Raw genomic sequence first — 17017 nt, 5'->3', positions numbered from 1 at the left:
ACTTTTCACAGTTTTCTAAAGATATCTTCAGTCTCAGATGAATAACCATATGTCTCACTCTTTGGCATGTCCTAGTGATACATTCCTCTCAGAATATTCAAGTAACCTAAGCTTTCTCTTCAGCTACATCTACTACTATGGGGCAAATCAATGGATAACTTGTTAACATTGGGTTTCTCACATATCCTAGTATAGGATTCCTCCCATTGCGATTCATCACCACAAACTCTGGACACTCGAGGGTAGGATCTCTGTCTCGGCAGAATTCCTCACTAACCTCAAGCGCTGAGATAGAATCTCTGTCCCAGAAGAACTTCTTACTAACCTCAAGCTTTGGATTAGGATTGGATTTAGATGCTGGCAAATTGTCCAGTGTAGGACAATTTGCCAGCATCTACGGTAGTAATTATATATATATAGGAATTTTTCTAGCAGGGATAAGGAGGTGATTATTCCCTTGTATAAGGCAATGGTCAGACTGCACCTAGAGTACTGTATACAGGTCTGGAGGCCTCATTTCAAGAAGGATGTAGAGCTGCTGGAACGAGTACAGAGAAGGGCAACAAGACCAGTGAATGGAACAAAGGGGTGCTCTTACGAAGAAAGGCTTAAGTTTTGCAAATTACAGTGTCTGGAGACTAGGCACCAGCGAGGTGATCTGATAGAGGTGTACAAAGCCTTGAATGGGTTGAGCATGCTCAATGCTGATGGGATTCTTCCTCTTGCTCAGAATAATCACCGGAGAGGGCATAAATTCAAATTGAGGAAAGACAGATGTAGGATAGATGTGCAGAAATTTGCCTTTAGCCAGTGGGTGGTTGGTAGGTGGAACAGACTTCCATCCCTTGTCGTGGAAGTTGATAGCCTAAATAAGTTTAAGGCTCAGCTGGACAGGTATTTTGAATGAACAGAGGGGTGAAGTGGAAGTGGTTATTTTTTATTTATTTATTTTACTTTATTTTTTTTGGCTGATGCTGCATAAGCTTGCTTTCTTGCATCAAATGCCTCTACTAATGCTAATGCTAGATTACTAAAATCATTACCCAGCATCTAGGGTAGTAATCGTAGAAGATAAAGTCTTTACCCAACATTCAAGTAGTAATCATAGAGGTTACTAGGCTTTTTATATAAACTAAGAGATGCTGTTTGGGATTTGGAAACAAATGGATGTCATTTGAACTGAGGTGACTTGTGGCAGGAAAGAAAAATACATGGCTTGCATATAAATTATCAGGTGATACAGAAGACTTCAGCTAAATGTAAACTAGTCTGCAGTTATATCACAAAGGAAGTTAGAAAAGCTAAGGTAGATTAAGGAAAATCTTTTTCAAAGAATGCAGAAGCAGACAGGGTTTCTTTACTTATATAAACACTATTTGGAAATAGTTAAATTACATTGGGCCACTTGATGTCAATGGTTTAATTGTTGATTACAAATTGAATAAGTATTTTATAATCACACATGAAGAATTTTTTAAAGAATGGGGTGTCAGAAATGTATCAAATTCTAACAGGAAGCTAAATGATTTTGTGATAACCAAGAGAGTGAAAGAGAAACTGTTGAAGCATAAAGTAAAAAAAAGCACCTGGGTAGGGTGGAATCTATCTAGTTATATTAACAGAACATTATATTAAGTAAGCAAACCTTTAGCCATAATTATGAGAACATTTTGAGATTCAGAAGAGGTCCCTATGGATTAGAGATGTGTAAATATATCCTCATTTCACAAAGAGAGATTAAAAGGTTACATGAATAATTACAAATAATTATAATTGACTTCTTATAAGGAAAATAATGGAATCACTGGTTAAAGAAGTAATGCAGGACCTTTGAGGCAGAAATGCAGTTATACTGCAGTCACAGCATACGTTTGTTAAGGGGCAATCTTGCCTGACCAATCTGATTGGATACTATGGATGTATTAACAAAGGAACTGAATGCAAAAAATAATTTTGATATCATGTACTTGCATTTCAGGCAAGCTTTTGATACTGTTGCACATTAAAAGACTGCTGAACAAATTGAATCAGCTCTAAGTAGGGGCAAGTTACTGCTGTGGATAAAGGGATGGTTGACTGAGAGAAGACAGTGGTTATCAATGGGCATTGCTTTTCATGGACCAATGTTATCAGTGGTGTTCCCCAGGGTTTTTGCTGGGACTGGTGTTGTTTTTATATTTATCAATGATATTTGGAAACATCTGTAATGAATGAATCGGTGAAATGGAAAAGCGTTTTTTTTTTTTTTTTTGGCTGATGCTGTATTAGCTTGCTTTCTTACATCATATGCCTCTACTAATGCTAATGCTAAAAAAAAACACTGGTTAGCCCAAAGCCACCTAAGTGGTATGCCCAGAATCATAAACATTTTTCTGCCACCAGCTGGTATATGCCAGTTCTGGGCACATCGAAGATCACCTCCCATGATCCTTTGCACAATTTCTTCTCCCAACTCCGTTTTTCTTTGTTATGAAACGAAAATATCATTGCTGCGTCGCAAAATCGTGACAGATTGTTTTTACTACCATCCGAAATTTAGTAGGTGCTGCCAAAGATGTTTACACATCAATTATATACAATAAATACTACAATACATTACCACTATACATTAACCACCAGCCAGTGTTAACGAAATGTAGTATTTATGAAGGGTTATTAATGGTCAATTTTTCAAGGATTGTCTGACAAGTGACCCTTGAAAATAGCAATCCTACATTAACTGCCAATGAATGTGTCAAATTTTTTCTACCTTCCAAAATATTACAAACTTGAACTGCAATCATCTGAAGTGATTTTTTATGGTTTCCAGAGAGAACCTGTCAGGTGACCCACCAGGGTTTCTAATTACATGTTTGTTTCTAGTTTCATGTTTTTACTCTCCCAGTATTCAATAAATATCTAACCTTACCTTAACTGTTTTTGAATGATTTAATATTGTTTTCATATGGTAAAGAAAAGAATGCAAAGCCTGATATTCTCTCAAGATGGCACTACTCTGTGAGAAGCAACATGCATAATTCAGAATTACATTGTGAAGAACAAGAAATTTGAAATAAATTTTGAAAATGGAATAATAATATGTATATAAATTTTAATTTTTTTAAAAAATTTGTACACATAAGAAGAAACGTACACATACAAGCATGTTTAACCCTGCAGTGTCAGTGCTGCACCTGTGAGGTGTAATTTGAAAATAAGGAATGGACAGGTAACAATTAATGAGCCCACATTAATTGTTGTTGAAGATAAAAATCTGTTATTTTTATACCTTCCTGGATATAGACATTTTTATTTGATATGGTTTCTTTATCATTTTCCCCAGAGCCCACTACATTTGTTCTACTTTTAACTCATAACAGAATGGGAAACTGACTGCTACCAATGATACAAAGCTTAGAATTGCATTTGTTTCTAGTTCAGCTTATTTATAAAAAAAAAATAATAATAATAAAAAACTCACTTCATCTAACAATTATCAATAGGTCTACCAGTTTTAAACTACAGGTGACCCCCGCTTAACGCTGATAGTTCGTTCTGGGAAAACAGAGCGCTAAGTGCATCCGCGCTAAGCGAGCGCCATATTCCCATAAGGTAACATATGTATTTGTGAGTTGTGGTCTATTCCATAGGATATTTTCTAATCAATAATAAATGGTAGTGAAAATATGCACCAATGTCGATTAAAAATATTTAATATTCAAAATTTTGTACATATAAAATATTCTACATTATATACACATATAATTATGAGGTAATTAACTAACGAAAATCATGAATTTATTAATTCGATGGCCCTGTGCTCTCGAGTTTTCGTATCTTTGGACTGAAAAATTTGTCAATTTTGGGTTGTGCTTTGGCCCTCTTCCTTTCATTGTACAACATCATGTAGGGATTCATTTCTTTCTTCAAATTTCTTATTACCTTGGCACTTCGTTCTATGTCAGGGTCGTTCTCCCGGAAATAATCACACATTTTTTCGAAGTGTTCAAAAGCTTCACTAAGTCCTTTTGCAGTCAGCAACTTCATCGGTTCTTCATCTATAGTATCTTGATCATCATCTCCCTCAATAGCAAGCTCTTGTTCTTTTATAATTTCCATTAGTTCTTCATTAGAGAGGCCATCCCTGTCGTTGTCGATCATCTCTTGTACGATGTCTTCGTTAATTTCATGTAATCCTGCTTCTTTTCCGAGCTCAACAATTTGTGTTTTAACATTTTCAACGGAATCATCAGGTTCCTGGGAATGCTTTATGCAATTTTTCCAAACTTTCCTCCACACTCCATTCATGGTTTTCTGAGTCACTTCATCCCAGGCACTTGAAATGTTGTAGATGGCGGTTTTAATGTTATAGTATTTACAAAACTCCTATAAGCTTGGTACATTTTCAGTGTTGATGGCTTTAATAGCTTGGGAAAAGGTGTTCCTTATGTAGTACGCTTTAAATGTTGCAATTACCCCTTGGTCCATTGGTTGGATCAGAGACGTAGTGTTTGGAGGCATGTAAAAAACTTTTATGTGATTGTTCAAGTCTTCTAAGCTCTCTTTGCTTGGGTGTCCTGGCGCATTGTCCATGATTAGAATAGCTTTATAACCAATGTTATTTTTTGCAATATTTTTCCACTGCAGGACAGAAGAACTCAGCATACCAATCAATGAAAAGCGGCCTGGTTACCCAAGCTTTTTTATTAGCCTTCCAGATTACAGGTAGGTTTGATTTAGCTAAACCTTTAAGAGCCCTTGGATGGTAAACTAAAAGGGGTTTTAATTTAAAATCCCCCGCAGCGTTACCACCCAACAACAAAGTTAACCGATCCTTCGCCGCTTTGAAGCCTGGCATGTTTTTTTCTTCTTTCGATATGAAACTTCTTTTAGGCATTCGTTTCCAAAAAAGACCTGTTTCATCTATGTTAAAAACTTGTTGAGCAGTATAACATCCCTCTTCAATAATTTTAACAAATTCTTTTTTGAAAGTTTCGGCTCCTTGTTGATCTGCACTTGCAGCTTCTCCCTGTATTGCTACGTTGTGCAGGTTATAGCACTTTCTAAATCTATCAAACCAGCCCTTACTAGCGTTAAATGGTTCCACATTTTTTTCGGGGTGAGCTTCCTTTAAATCTTCATATAGGCTCTTCACTCTTTCTTTAATAATAATTGAACTTAAAGGAATTCTACGTTGAATGTTGTCTTCAATAAAATTATGTAGAAGTTTCTCCATTTCAATCATAATAGCCAGCCTAGACCTGGTCAATTTAGTTGCCTGCAGGGGAACAGCTGTTTTTGCAGCGGCTAAAATTGATTCTTTATTTTTTATGATTGTTCTTACAGTTGAAACTGCCAGTCCTAAATTATTGCACACATCCACTTATCTTTGACCGGAATCAATTCTCTTCAAAACGTCTAATTTAATTTTCAAACTCAATGTTTTTCTTACCTTTCCAATCTTTGCACCGTGTCCAGACATTGTTGCTTTTTCATTCTTATCCGCCATAACTCTCTGCAAATGTAACTGCGTTGCACTGATTGTGATACGATGTTCTAGTACAGTAAACTGTCTGTATGTCTAACACTGTATGCACTGAATGATATCTAGAATTCTTCTGGCAAGTGAGCTGAAGATGGTGACAAATGTTTTATTTATCTGAAAAGTTCGATTTTACCGTGCAGTAAAATCAAATGGTTGTTTATTGCAGGAAAAGTACTGTAAATCAATTATGGTGTGACTCATGGAGAATGTTTATGGAATTTCCAAAACAGTAAAACAAACAAATTTTATGTACTTCGGGTAACCACAAGGTCAGAGGAGTTCAGAAGACAAGAGAATACTGTACAAGAAACAGCACCGCATTTAGCACTCATGGGATTGATTGTGTGAAAAACATTTCGCAAGTTATAGTTCCCACAGTAAAACAAAAGAAGAGATAGGGAGTAAATCTATTTTTAGTATCTTTCTATTACAGGTCATAACAGAAAATGCAGACTTCGTAACAACATATGACACTGGATGGTCAATTTTTTCAACTTGAGTACTAAAAAAGAATTTCTCCCTTGAAACTATCCACCCCAAGAAAATAAGAGCATATTGAAAGTTTCAATTTTGTACAAAGGGTACTAGGAACGTTTTGCAATATGACGCAACAATGAATCACAGGAAGCTGCTTGTTGCTGCATGTTGAGACATGTTCATACGTGCATAGCAGCCGCCGCGCCAAGTCGATGGGCTCAGTTATTCATTAGTAGTGAGAGTGTAAAGTGCTTGCGATGGCATCGTGGTCACGAAATGAGATAAGGACAGTTTTGCGGTATAATTTCGTGCGTGGTTTAACCATAGGCCAGTGCTTAGAAGAAATGACTCTTGCACTAGATGATGATTGTCCACATCGTACAACGATATTCAGGTGGTATAGAGAATTCCAAAGCGGAAATTTCACTCTGGAGGATTCTGAGAGGCCGGGAAGGCCACGAACGTCAGTTACGGAGGAAAACGTTACTGCTGTGAGGAAAATGCTTGACGAAAACAGGCGAGTGACCTACCAACAGATAGAGGATACTTTGGGCCTAAATGCACCAGCAATTTGTTCGATTCTGCAAGATCATTTGCACGTGAAGAAACTTTGTTCTCTCTGGGTGCCGCATCAACTGACTGAAGAGCAGATGACACGACGTGTGACTTGGTGCCGGGAGATGTTAAAAAAGTTTGATAAGGGACAATCTCGGTATGTGAACAACATCGTGACAGGTGACGAGACTTGGCTGTACTATTACGATCTGCCGACCAAGGCTCAAAACAAAGTTTGGGTCTTTGATGATGACGACACACCCGTAATTGTCAGAAAATCCCGATCTGTAAAGAAGAAAATGATAGCTGTATTTTTCAAATCGAGTGGAATTGTGGAACGTGTCGTTTTGGACAAGCAGAAGACAGTCACAGCTAAGTGGTATACTGAACAATGCCTGCCTAAAGTCATTGGATCTATGAAGAACCTGCGGCCAAAGTCAAGAATGGACACCTGGTACCTCCATCACGATAATGCTGCAGCTCAACGCGCCAAAGCCTGCACCGAATATTTGACCACAACAGGACTGAAACTTCTCGAGCACCCTCCGTACAGGCCAGACCTTGCTCCCTGCGACTTTGCACTGTTCCCGTATGTGAAAATGAAGCTAAAAGGGAGGCGGTTTTCCAGTGATGAGGACCTTCTACGGGCTTGGGACAATGAGTGTGCTTTACTGCCTAGTGAAACTTGGCAGAACTGGTTTAAAGATTGGTTTCGGTGGATGGAGAGGTGTATTGAATGTAGAGGAAATTACTTTGAAAAAATTAAATAAGCAAAGCTGTATTGTAAAACTTTCCTAGTACCCTTTGTACATAGAGTAGAAATTATAAAAATAATTACTGTAGTTAATTTCATGGTGGCTATTTTCTCCTTTTGCCAAAAAAAAAAAAAAAAAGGCTCAAAACAGACTGGACTGAAGACGGATTTGCCAAAAATTCAATCTGTATGCTAGTAAAATAGCGTTACAGTGAGTTTTGACAGCGTTAGTCAGATATGGGTTATAATGTAAGAACAGCGTTATAGCGAATCAGCGTAAAGCGAACCGCACTATAACGGGGGCCTGCTGTACATATTTTTGAATAATAAACATGGAAAGCAATAATCACTCAGGATGGAGTTAAAACAGGTGTAATATTCAAAGTGTGAAAAGAGCAACAAGTGATTAGTGGAGTTGGGAGAACGGTAGAGACAACAGATGAATTTGACACAGTGAGGTAGAGAGATTTTAAGCCAGAGAAGATCAAAAGAGGAGATTCCAAATTGCCAAGTCTCTGACAGGGAATATCAGAATGGACATATGCACAAGTACCACCTTTGAGGCGAAAGGAATCATACAGCGAATAATTTGGACATCTGAGATGAGCAGTAGTTGAATCAACCGATAACTGAGATTCTGTCAGAAAAAGTACATGGGGTTTAGCAGACTGCAAGTGGAAATGGACGTCATTGAGATTGGAATTGAGACCACGTATATTTGTGAAATGAATTAGGAAGTGTTTGGAAGGTTTAGATCTTTCTGCAGATAAGCTTGCGCTATTAGTTTGACAATTCACAGTGTATTCAATAGTAAGAAAAAGTGGGTGGGACATGCTGTACGAAGTAATGAAATTTTTGGATATGGCGTACACATGGTAAGAATATACCCAGATCCTTGACATAATGTGGCCTCGACAATGCTCCCTGCATACACACTACTCGGACTCCCTCCAGTCACTATCTGGCAGAGTAGAATACACTAGCTGATCCGTAGGACTCCTAAAGAGTTACCAATAGGTTCAGTCCAGTGTACTAACTAGCGACCAGCCTGCGAACACCATTTTAGAGACGTACCCTCGAAATGTAAGGAATATTGGATCTCGCCACGATGTTCATCAAAAAGTTTGATTTAAAAGATTGTTAACTGAGAGAAATTTTATGGAAATGTATTAACAGATTAAATGAGAAAAACAAATAGATTAGATATAAATGAACACCAGTTATGTACTGTAAGTAGATATTTTATGATAAACAACTTTTGTTTTATATTTGTGCTATATATATATATATATAAATAAAACTATATATAAAATATATACTCGTGTGTAGGGGGAATCCCTCAGCTCCTGGAAATTCTCATTTATTAGCGTAGTCATGTAGCTTAGTACTTGAGGGGAATTGCTGTACGAAAATCATAACAATGGCCACTGACGGCGATAATAAGGTACAGGGAAATAAAAACTAATAAATAAATAACTCCCCCCCCCCCCAACTTAGATCTGGTTTCTTCACCAAGCTTAACAGCCAGTCCCTTTTGTTAATATGGGATAAAAAGTCAAAAAGGAAATAAGATTTCTTAAAGATGAGGGTATAAGGAGGGGGTTAAACTGCAACTCCTCCACGACTATCTTAGTTCAAAGCACCAACCAGCACAGAATCCAAAAGGACGCTTTCTGCAGATAATTAAATATGTATCAAAATTAGATCCAGTTTAAATTATGACACTATTGAGTTTAAGAGCTCACTTCATTCGGGCAGTAGTGTGGATGCTTATTTTTTTGTTTTTAGAATAACTGTATGTTTAATAATTTTTGCTAGAATATTTATTATTGTAATAAAAGTTGGATTTGAAATGTGAATTCCAGTAATTACAGGCATACCTCGGTTAACGTTACCTCTGATAACGAAGCCTCGATATAACGAAGTCCGCAATTTCAAGCCCCATTTAACATAAAAAAATATTCCATTTTTGTTTAATCACCTGAAATATAAACAAATATTGTCAAAAAAACAACTTTGAAGAAAAAGCTCTTTTGTTGTTAGACAATGCTCCGGGACATCCTACTGATCTTAACACGTTGGACACATGCATTCCTGTCAAAGTTGTGTTTCAACCAGCAAACACAACTTCCCTGATTCAACCATTGGATCAGGGAGTAATAGCATCATTTAAAGCTTATTATCTGCGTCGAACTTTAAGCAATTTAACTGAACTAGAGGATAAAGAGGAAATGACAGTTAAAACGTTTTGGAAAAACTACACCATTAAAAACGCAATAGAAAGCATTGATAGTTCTTGGAAAGAAGTCACTAAGAAATGCTTAAATGGAGTTTGGCTCAAAATATGGCCAGAAGTTGTACTAGAAGAAGAAAATAACATCCAAGAATTAGAAATGAAGTTATCCAGATGGCTCAATCAAATAGGTTTCGAAAATGTCGATGAAGAGGATGTTAGAAATTTATTGAATGCAGAAGATGATGGTTTTTCAGTGGAAAATTTAGAAAGCCTTGTTAGCAACGAAGACAAAGATAATGAAGGCGAAGTTAAAGAAGTACCTGCCGAAAAAGTATTAACAACCAAAGATTTAAAAAAGTGCTTAAATGATCTTGAAAACGTTTTAAATTTTTTTAGTGAAAATGATCCTGACTTAGGAAGAAGTGTTATAGTTAAGCGATCAGTGTTAAATGCAATAACTCCGTATAGGCAATTGTTAAATGAAAGAGAAAAAAAGCATAAACAATCAACTTTAACCTCATATTTTAAAATGTGATTTCACTTTGTATGTAAGTTGACTGTTTATTTAATAAAACTTTTTTTTGTTCGAAAAAAAGCTTTTCATTTTCTTTACGTAGGAACGTATCCCTATTCTGGCCATAGTATTTTTACCTCTGAAAACGAAGTTTCGCTTAACGAAGTAATTTCGTGGAACGCATCCTATTCGTTAATCGAGGTATGCCTGTACTTGTTTTTTTCCTTACTTTATTGTCATCAAAATTTATTGCAATTTTTTTTTTTGGAATACCAGCATTAATACCGGTATCACAGTTTCATAAATTAATGAATTTCATAAATATAAATACCGAAATACCGGTATTAAGATTTTGACCGGTATTGTAAGCCCTAGTGACAGCCAAATCCTCTGCTTGCACCTTCACGATGTAAATTCTATACAGTGGGATCAACTGATGATGTTACCAATAGTGAATTCTAAATAGAAAGCCTTCAGAGACTTAATCTTGGAGGGTACTAGGCTTTTCGTAGCAACTAAGAAATACTGTTCTAGGTTTAGGCCTAAATAGATGTCAGATGAATTAATGAGGCTCGTGGCAGAGAAGAGAAATGCATAGGATGCATATAAATTATCAGGCAACACAGAAGCCAAGCTTTGTAATCAAGTCACAAAGGCAGGAAAAGGCAGATTACGAAAAATCTTTGGCAAAGGACGCAAAGACTTCTTTATTTATATAAATTCTAAAAGGAAAGGGATGAATCCGATTGGTCCACTTGATATCAATGGGATGATTATAGATTATCATTCTCAGATAGCTGCCAAACTAAATGAGTATTTTGAATCTACATTCACACATGAGGAGCTATTCCAAGGAGGCAGAGAGGGCAAGATGTTTATCAAACTAACAGGGATCTAAGTAATTTTGTAATAACTGAGGGAAAAGTGGAGGAGAAATTGTTGAAGTTAAACATAAGGAGGGCACCTGGGATGGATAGGATCTATCCAGTTATATTAAAGGAGGCAGCAAAGGAAGTAAGCGAACCTTAGCCATAATTATGAAAGCTTCCTTGGACTCATGGGAGGTCCCCATGGACTGGAGATGTGCAAATGTGTCCCCAGTTGACATGGGTAATTATAGACCTGTTAAGTCTAACTTCTGTTCCAGGGAAAATAATGGAGTCACTGGTTAAGAAAGTGATGCAGGATCATCTAGACAAGACTGCAGTTATAGTTCAGACACAGCATGAATTTGTTAAGGGGAAGTCTTCTCTGGCAAATCTGATTGGATACTATAATGTGGTCACAAAGGAACTGGATGCAAAAAATAATTTTGATATCATATCCTTGGATTTTAGAAAAGCTTTTGATACTGCAGCGCATGGAAGATTACTGTACAAACTGGAGCAGTGTAGGCATTAAGGGCAAGTTGATACAATAGATAAAAGGATAGTTGAGCAGGAGAAGAAAGAGAGTGGTTATCAATGGACACTGCTCTTCATGGACTAATGTTATTAGTAGAATCCCCCACAGGTGGTAGATGACTTTCATCAACCGGTGAAATACCACCACTTTGCTTATTGGAGGCTTGAAGTGGCAAAACCCATGTTTAGTCTCTAGAGCAAAGTTTCCGGCATCCCCCCCCCCCAATACTTCTCCTTCAACCCATGCACGGTACTGAGTACTATAGGTTTTGATACTTTTCGTGTTTGGGGTTTTCATAAAAAAAAAAAAAAAAAAGTTCCTTGTTGGGCACATTGTTGTTTTCGGTATTTATCAATGATATTGATGATTGTATATCAGGCTTAATTTCTAAGTTTGCAGATGATACAAAGGTTGGCAGGGTTGTTAATGACAGTAATTACAGTACATTACTGCAACAGGATGTAGAAAAGTTGAGCAGATGGGCTGAGAGGTGGCAACTGAAGTTTAACATTGACAAATGTGAAGTACTGCATATGAGTAGCAGTAACCCCAGAGTAACATACCGAGTGGTACTACACTCAAGGTAGTGGAGAATGAAAAGGACATTGGGGTTATTGTGCAGGCAGATATGAAGTTCTCAGCAGTTCAAAAAGGCTGCAAGAGTAGCTCATGGTGTCTCATCAATGATGTACCGGAATGTTGCTAGCAAGGATAAGGGAATGATTGTCCCCTTATATAAGGCAATGGTAAGGTCACACCTTGAGTACTGTATACAGTTCTAGAGGCCTCATTTTAGGAAATGATGTAGAGCTGCTGGAACAAGTACAGAGAAGGGCAACCAGATTGGAGAGTGGAACAAAGGGTTGGTGTTACCAAGAAAGGCTTAGGCTCTGAAAATTGTAGCTTCTAGAGACTAAGCACCTGCGAGGTGATCTAATTGTGGTGTATAAGGCCTTGAATGGATTGGGCAAGCTCGACACTAATGGGATTCTTCCAAATTAAGGAAAGACAATTGTAGAACAGATGTGCAAAAATTTGCCTTTAGCCAGCAGGTGGTTGATAGTTGGAACAAACTTCCATCTGTTGTAGTGGAGGTTAGCAACTTAAATAATCAAAGCAGAACTAGACAAACATTTAGAGTGAATGGATGGGTGAAGGTTTTTTTTTTTTTTTTTGGCTGATGCTATATTTGCTTGCTTTCTTCCATCATATGCCTTTACTAATGCTAAAGTAGCATATTGTTGCTAATCAGAATTGGTTTTTCATTAATTATTATTCACACTGAAGAATGTATGGGGTTGTAAAACAATGCATTATTAATTTTTAAATAAAAGGTAAAAAACATTGAGGACTAACAATGTTATGAACTCTGAAAAATTTTTTGAAGTAGACAGAAGAAAAACTTATACCAAAGCTTTCACCTAATTGTGAAAGTATAACGGATAATGCTAATTATTGCTGTATCTAACGAAATAAAAAATAAGTGAAGCATCTCTGAAAAGATATGGTTGCAGGTAAACAACATATTTCAATAATCACAGAAATCAACTAATGGAATTGGTCAAAACATAAATCACCATCATATCATGCTTATTTGAATCCCACTCAGCTTGTCTGAGGGGAAATCAAAGGACAAATTACATCAGAAAACAGTGTACCAATTCTAGATACTGTGAAAATGCTGGCAGAGAAGCTGTTTGAAAGACATGCTAGACAAATGAAAAAGCGTTGCAATCAAAGCTGAAAATACATACTGGGAAAAAAAAATTAATGCCAAATGTAGGAAGTTAAGAGAATAAGTACATGCATTGTCATCCAATTCTGACAGTGATTATAATGACAGGATACAATCTTTAATCATTCAATTTCATGGAATTGGCAAAAAAAAAAAAAAAAAAAAAATTTTTTAAATCTAAATGAAATTCTCTCTTGTAAATAAAGACGAAAAAGCAAATACAAGCTTTGTAAAATTCAGATTTTTGGACAAAAAACAAAACAAAAGGATGACTGAGTTTGTGTATCAGCCATTGACAGCATGACAATCATAAAAAGCAAAAATTATCACATCCTAAAAAATTTACCAGGGAGATAAAAGAAGCCTGAAAGAGCTTTAAAAACCTCAAAACATAGTTTACACTAAACAAGTTTACAAAAACTCACCAATAATAATAAAACATGCAAATGCAATTCATCCAGGGAATATCCTACTCTGAAGAGCTCCTATATGAGACATGTAGTTCAAGTATCTCCACAAATATACAGTACATTACAGATGAGCATACTTGACCGCAGGGTATTCACCCTGCAAGAAAGTAACAATATTATTATTAAAAGAAAGCAGGCAATCCCAAATTGATGGAATTATATAGAGGATATACATTAATATACCATGACCATCTTTTAACTAATAAATTCTTGGAGGTTTGTAATGCATAAAATCATCAAACATGCTTGATCAGAGTAAAAAATGATAGTATATCCCTGTCTTCATGCTAAAAATCAGAAGGGAAAGGAAAGAACAAGAAGTTCACATTATCACTTTAAAAATTCATATCACAATTATCATTTGCATCACTAGCCCACACACAAAGGAAACTTGATGGTCTACTGCTTTTCTTTTCTAATTCTTTTTTTTTAAATAGGGATTGCATAGAATTAATCTATTTTTGCAAATGGCTAATGGGGAGATCACAGAGCAGGAAAACCTATGAATATTTATACCAAAACTTTTAATTTTTGTTGGCACTATTATTTGAAATACTCTGCCAATATATAACAGCATAAAATATAAATAACAATAATAACCACTATATGAGCACCCAAACCCCCAAAGCCAGAAATTTCATAAAATCGATTACCTGACTTGAACCTCAACCTCCCTTATGATTAGAAGGTTTGAAGAATAACAATGTATTTGTTTAGAGCCAGAGGTTCGAGAGAATAAATATAATCCAGAAAAATCTAAGATCTCAGTTTTTCTCAACAATTTACATTAATGACACTGTTTAGCGCAGTTGCATTAGTACATAGCTGGGCGCCTTCATAGCCACGTGGGCAGGAGCAGCAGTGCGTAGCACATGCTTCTAAATTAGACCGAGGTTCGAGCCCGTGACCACCAAATACGGAGGATGTGGAAAGGTCAGGGATTGACCATCGCATATCCTCGGAGCAATATGGCCTTAGTTGCTAATGCTCCTAAAAACCAAATAACAAACAAAAACAACAGTACATAGCTGAATTTTTAAGACAAACCAAAGTATGAATAAACCAACATCTCACATTGTGAAATCATTAGCATTTTTTTTTAGCATTAGTAGAGGCATACGATGCAAGAAAGCAAGCTTATGCAGCATCAGCCAAAAAAAAATTCACAAGTTGCCATCCTCTCATGCTTTGAACAATCAATGCTTCTCCATTAGAGAAGTCGCACATTAGGGTAGTGTTCTCTCCAGGACACTATTGAATGGACACACCGGCCAGTGAATTTAACTGACAGCCTGGCTAAAATTTAAGCAATTCCTGCGGTACCATATGGTACTGCTCACCGATCTCAATCAATATTAATTCAAACACATTATGCAATCGAGGTCAATGCAACAGGAGCATATGTTAAATTATGCAATTAATTTTTGCTCTAGATCGCTTAAGTCACATTTATAAATAACAGAAATTTTATAATATGAAATATTCACTTCCCCACCCGGTACTTCATAATGCCACCCAGCTGGCAAACTTTTCTGGAGAGAACACTGCATTAGGGAGTTCATTACTTATTCAAAGTAATAGAGGAAGGCAGCTCATTGTGAAGGCTTTCACAATGTGAGATGCCACGAGGAGTTGGGGGTCAAAAAATTTGTATTCATCCAGAAGTAGTTGTGATAGCTTGAAATCTCTATAGCAACCACACAAATTTTGTGTTTCGATCTGACAATTCATTTTTTTTTTTTTACTTTCCAACATTGAATGAAGTGAAGTATTACAATGGATAAAGTGGAATCAGTGATTCAGTTCATCTTTCTGCAAAGGAAAATACCCAAAGCAATCCACAAAGAAATGGTAGCTGTTTATGGAGAAGACTGCCAAGGTTACAGTGTTGTTGCACTCTTTGGTATAAACAATTCAAATGTGGAAGAACATCAGTGAATGATAAAGAAATCCCAGAATGTCCAGCAACTGCTGTAACAGAAGTGTTGCAAAAATTAAGGCATTAATCAGAGAAAATTGCCATATTAGCATCAAAGAACTAGCTGCTGAACTCCAAATTAGCATAGTCTGTGGAGAACAGTTGCACACGAGTAAAGTGTCTGCTAGATGGTTCCCAGCCTTCTGACCCCTGACCAGAAGAAGGAAAATGCATATTGTGCACATGAAATGTTGTCAATGTGCCAGGAAAAGCAACAAGAGTTTTTTTTTTTTCATAGCCAGTCACATTGGATGAAACTTTGATCCATCACTATAATCCTGAAACTAAGCAAATGTCAAAACAATGGAAGCCTGCAGAATTACCCCAACACCAAAAAAGGCAATGGTGCAACCAAGTGCCAGAAAGGTGACGCTGTCAGTTTTTTGGGATCAGTATGATGTAATACTAACAGATTACCTTCAAAGAGGCTGTTACTGTGATAGCAAAGCATTATTTAAACTTCATAAAGCTAAGTGCTACTTTAAAAGAAAAAGGACGGGGGGAAAGCTGTCAAAAGATGTGCACCTACTCCATGATAATGACCCTGCACATTCCTCACATGCTGCAGTGAGGTGTGTCCACAAACATGGGTTTGAAATATTGCCACATATTTTATTTCCCACAACCATGCACTCTCGTATTTCTTCCCTGAAGTCCTTTCTTTGAGGAAAACTCTTTGCTGCTGATAATGCGGTCATTTCTGCTGCAGAGTCATTCATAGTTTTGAGGCTAGTCGGAGGACTTCTACAAAACTGGTCTGTGGAAATGTATTGAGAGGTAGCAAAAATGTGCGATTTTGTCTGGAGACTATGTTGAAAAAGTGTAATAGAAGGTTGAAGCATTTGCTTCATCCTTCTATCACAAATACTTCTGGGTCAATACAAATATTTTTTAATCCCCTCACAGTAACAAATATCTAGTCTTGCCACAGACTTGATTTCACAGGCTAAATGCGAACAGATGACAAATACACAGAAGTTCACACTGCATCTGCCAGATACCACATGAACTGCATCTGGGTTCAATCTGGGGATCAGTGACCTTAAATTCTAAAAAATACAATTTTATTGTTATTATTATTGGTTTCACTCATTTACTTTTGTTTGATATATTTTTAAATTGGATTTAGCATATCATAATTAATACATCACTTTTAATTAAGTAAAAAGACCAAAAATAATTTTTTTATAATTATAACAAAAAAAGGGAATCTCACAGATGTCACGTGAGTTTCTTTGTTAGAACTGAGGTTGTGAGTGATGGAAGGTTAATACTGACTGATGGAAGGTTAATGCTCCTCTTGATCAGAATAATCACCTGAGAGGGCATAAATTCAAATTGAGGAAAGGCAGTTGTAGGGTAGGATAGAT

General features: G+C 36.6%; 1 protein-coding gene across 6 annotated transcripts in view; it reads right to left on the bottom strand.

Moving 5' to 3' along the window:
• The window catches only part of LOC150081274 (uncharacterized), a 207994-nt gene that overhangs the window by 162183 nt on the left and 28794 nt on the right, over positions 1-17017 (bottom strand). For 3 of the 6 annotated variants that reach the window (XM_090379583.1, XM_090379584.1, XM_090379582.1), the window contains exon 2: positions 13625-13766. The exons of the other annotated variants lie outside the window; for them this stretch is intronic. The gene's annotated coding sequence lies outside the window, so the exon portion shown is untranslated. The remainder of the gene's footprint in view (positions 1-13624; positions 13767-17017) is intronic. 6 annotated transcript variants of the gene reach the window in all.

This window comes from Mastigoproctus giganteus, chromosome 8, assembly GCF_048544385.1.
Source record: "Mastigoproctus giganteus isolate SK-2022 chromosome 8, ASM4854438v1, whole genome shotgun sequence".
In the NCBI taxonomy this organism is placed as follows: domain Eukaryota; kingdom Metazoa; phylum Arthropoda; class Arachnida; order Uropygi; family Thelyphonidae; genus Mastigoproctus; species Mastigoproctus giganteus.
This window is presented reverse-complemented; position numbering and strand designations above follow the sequence as displayed.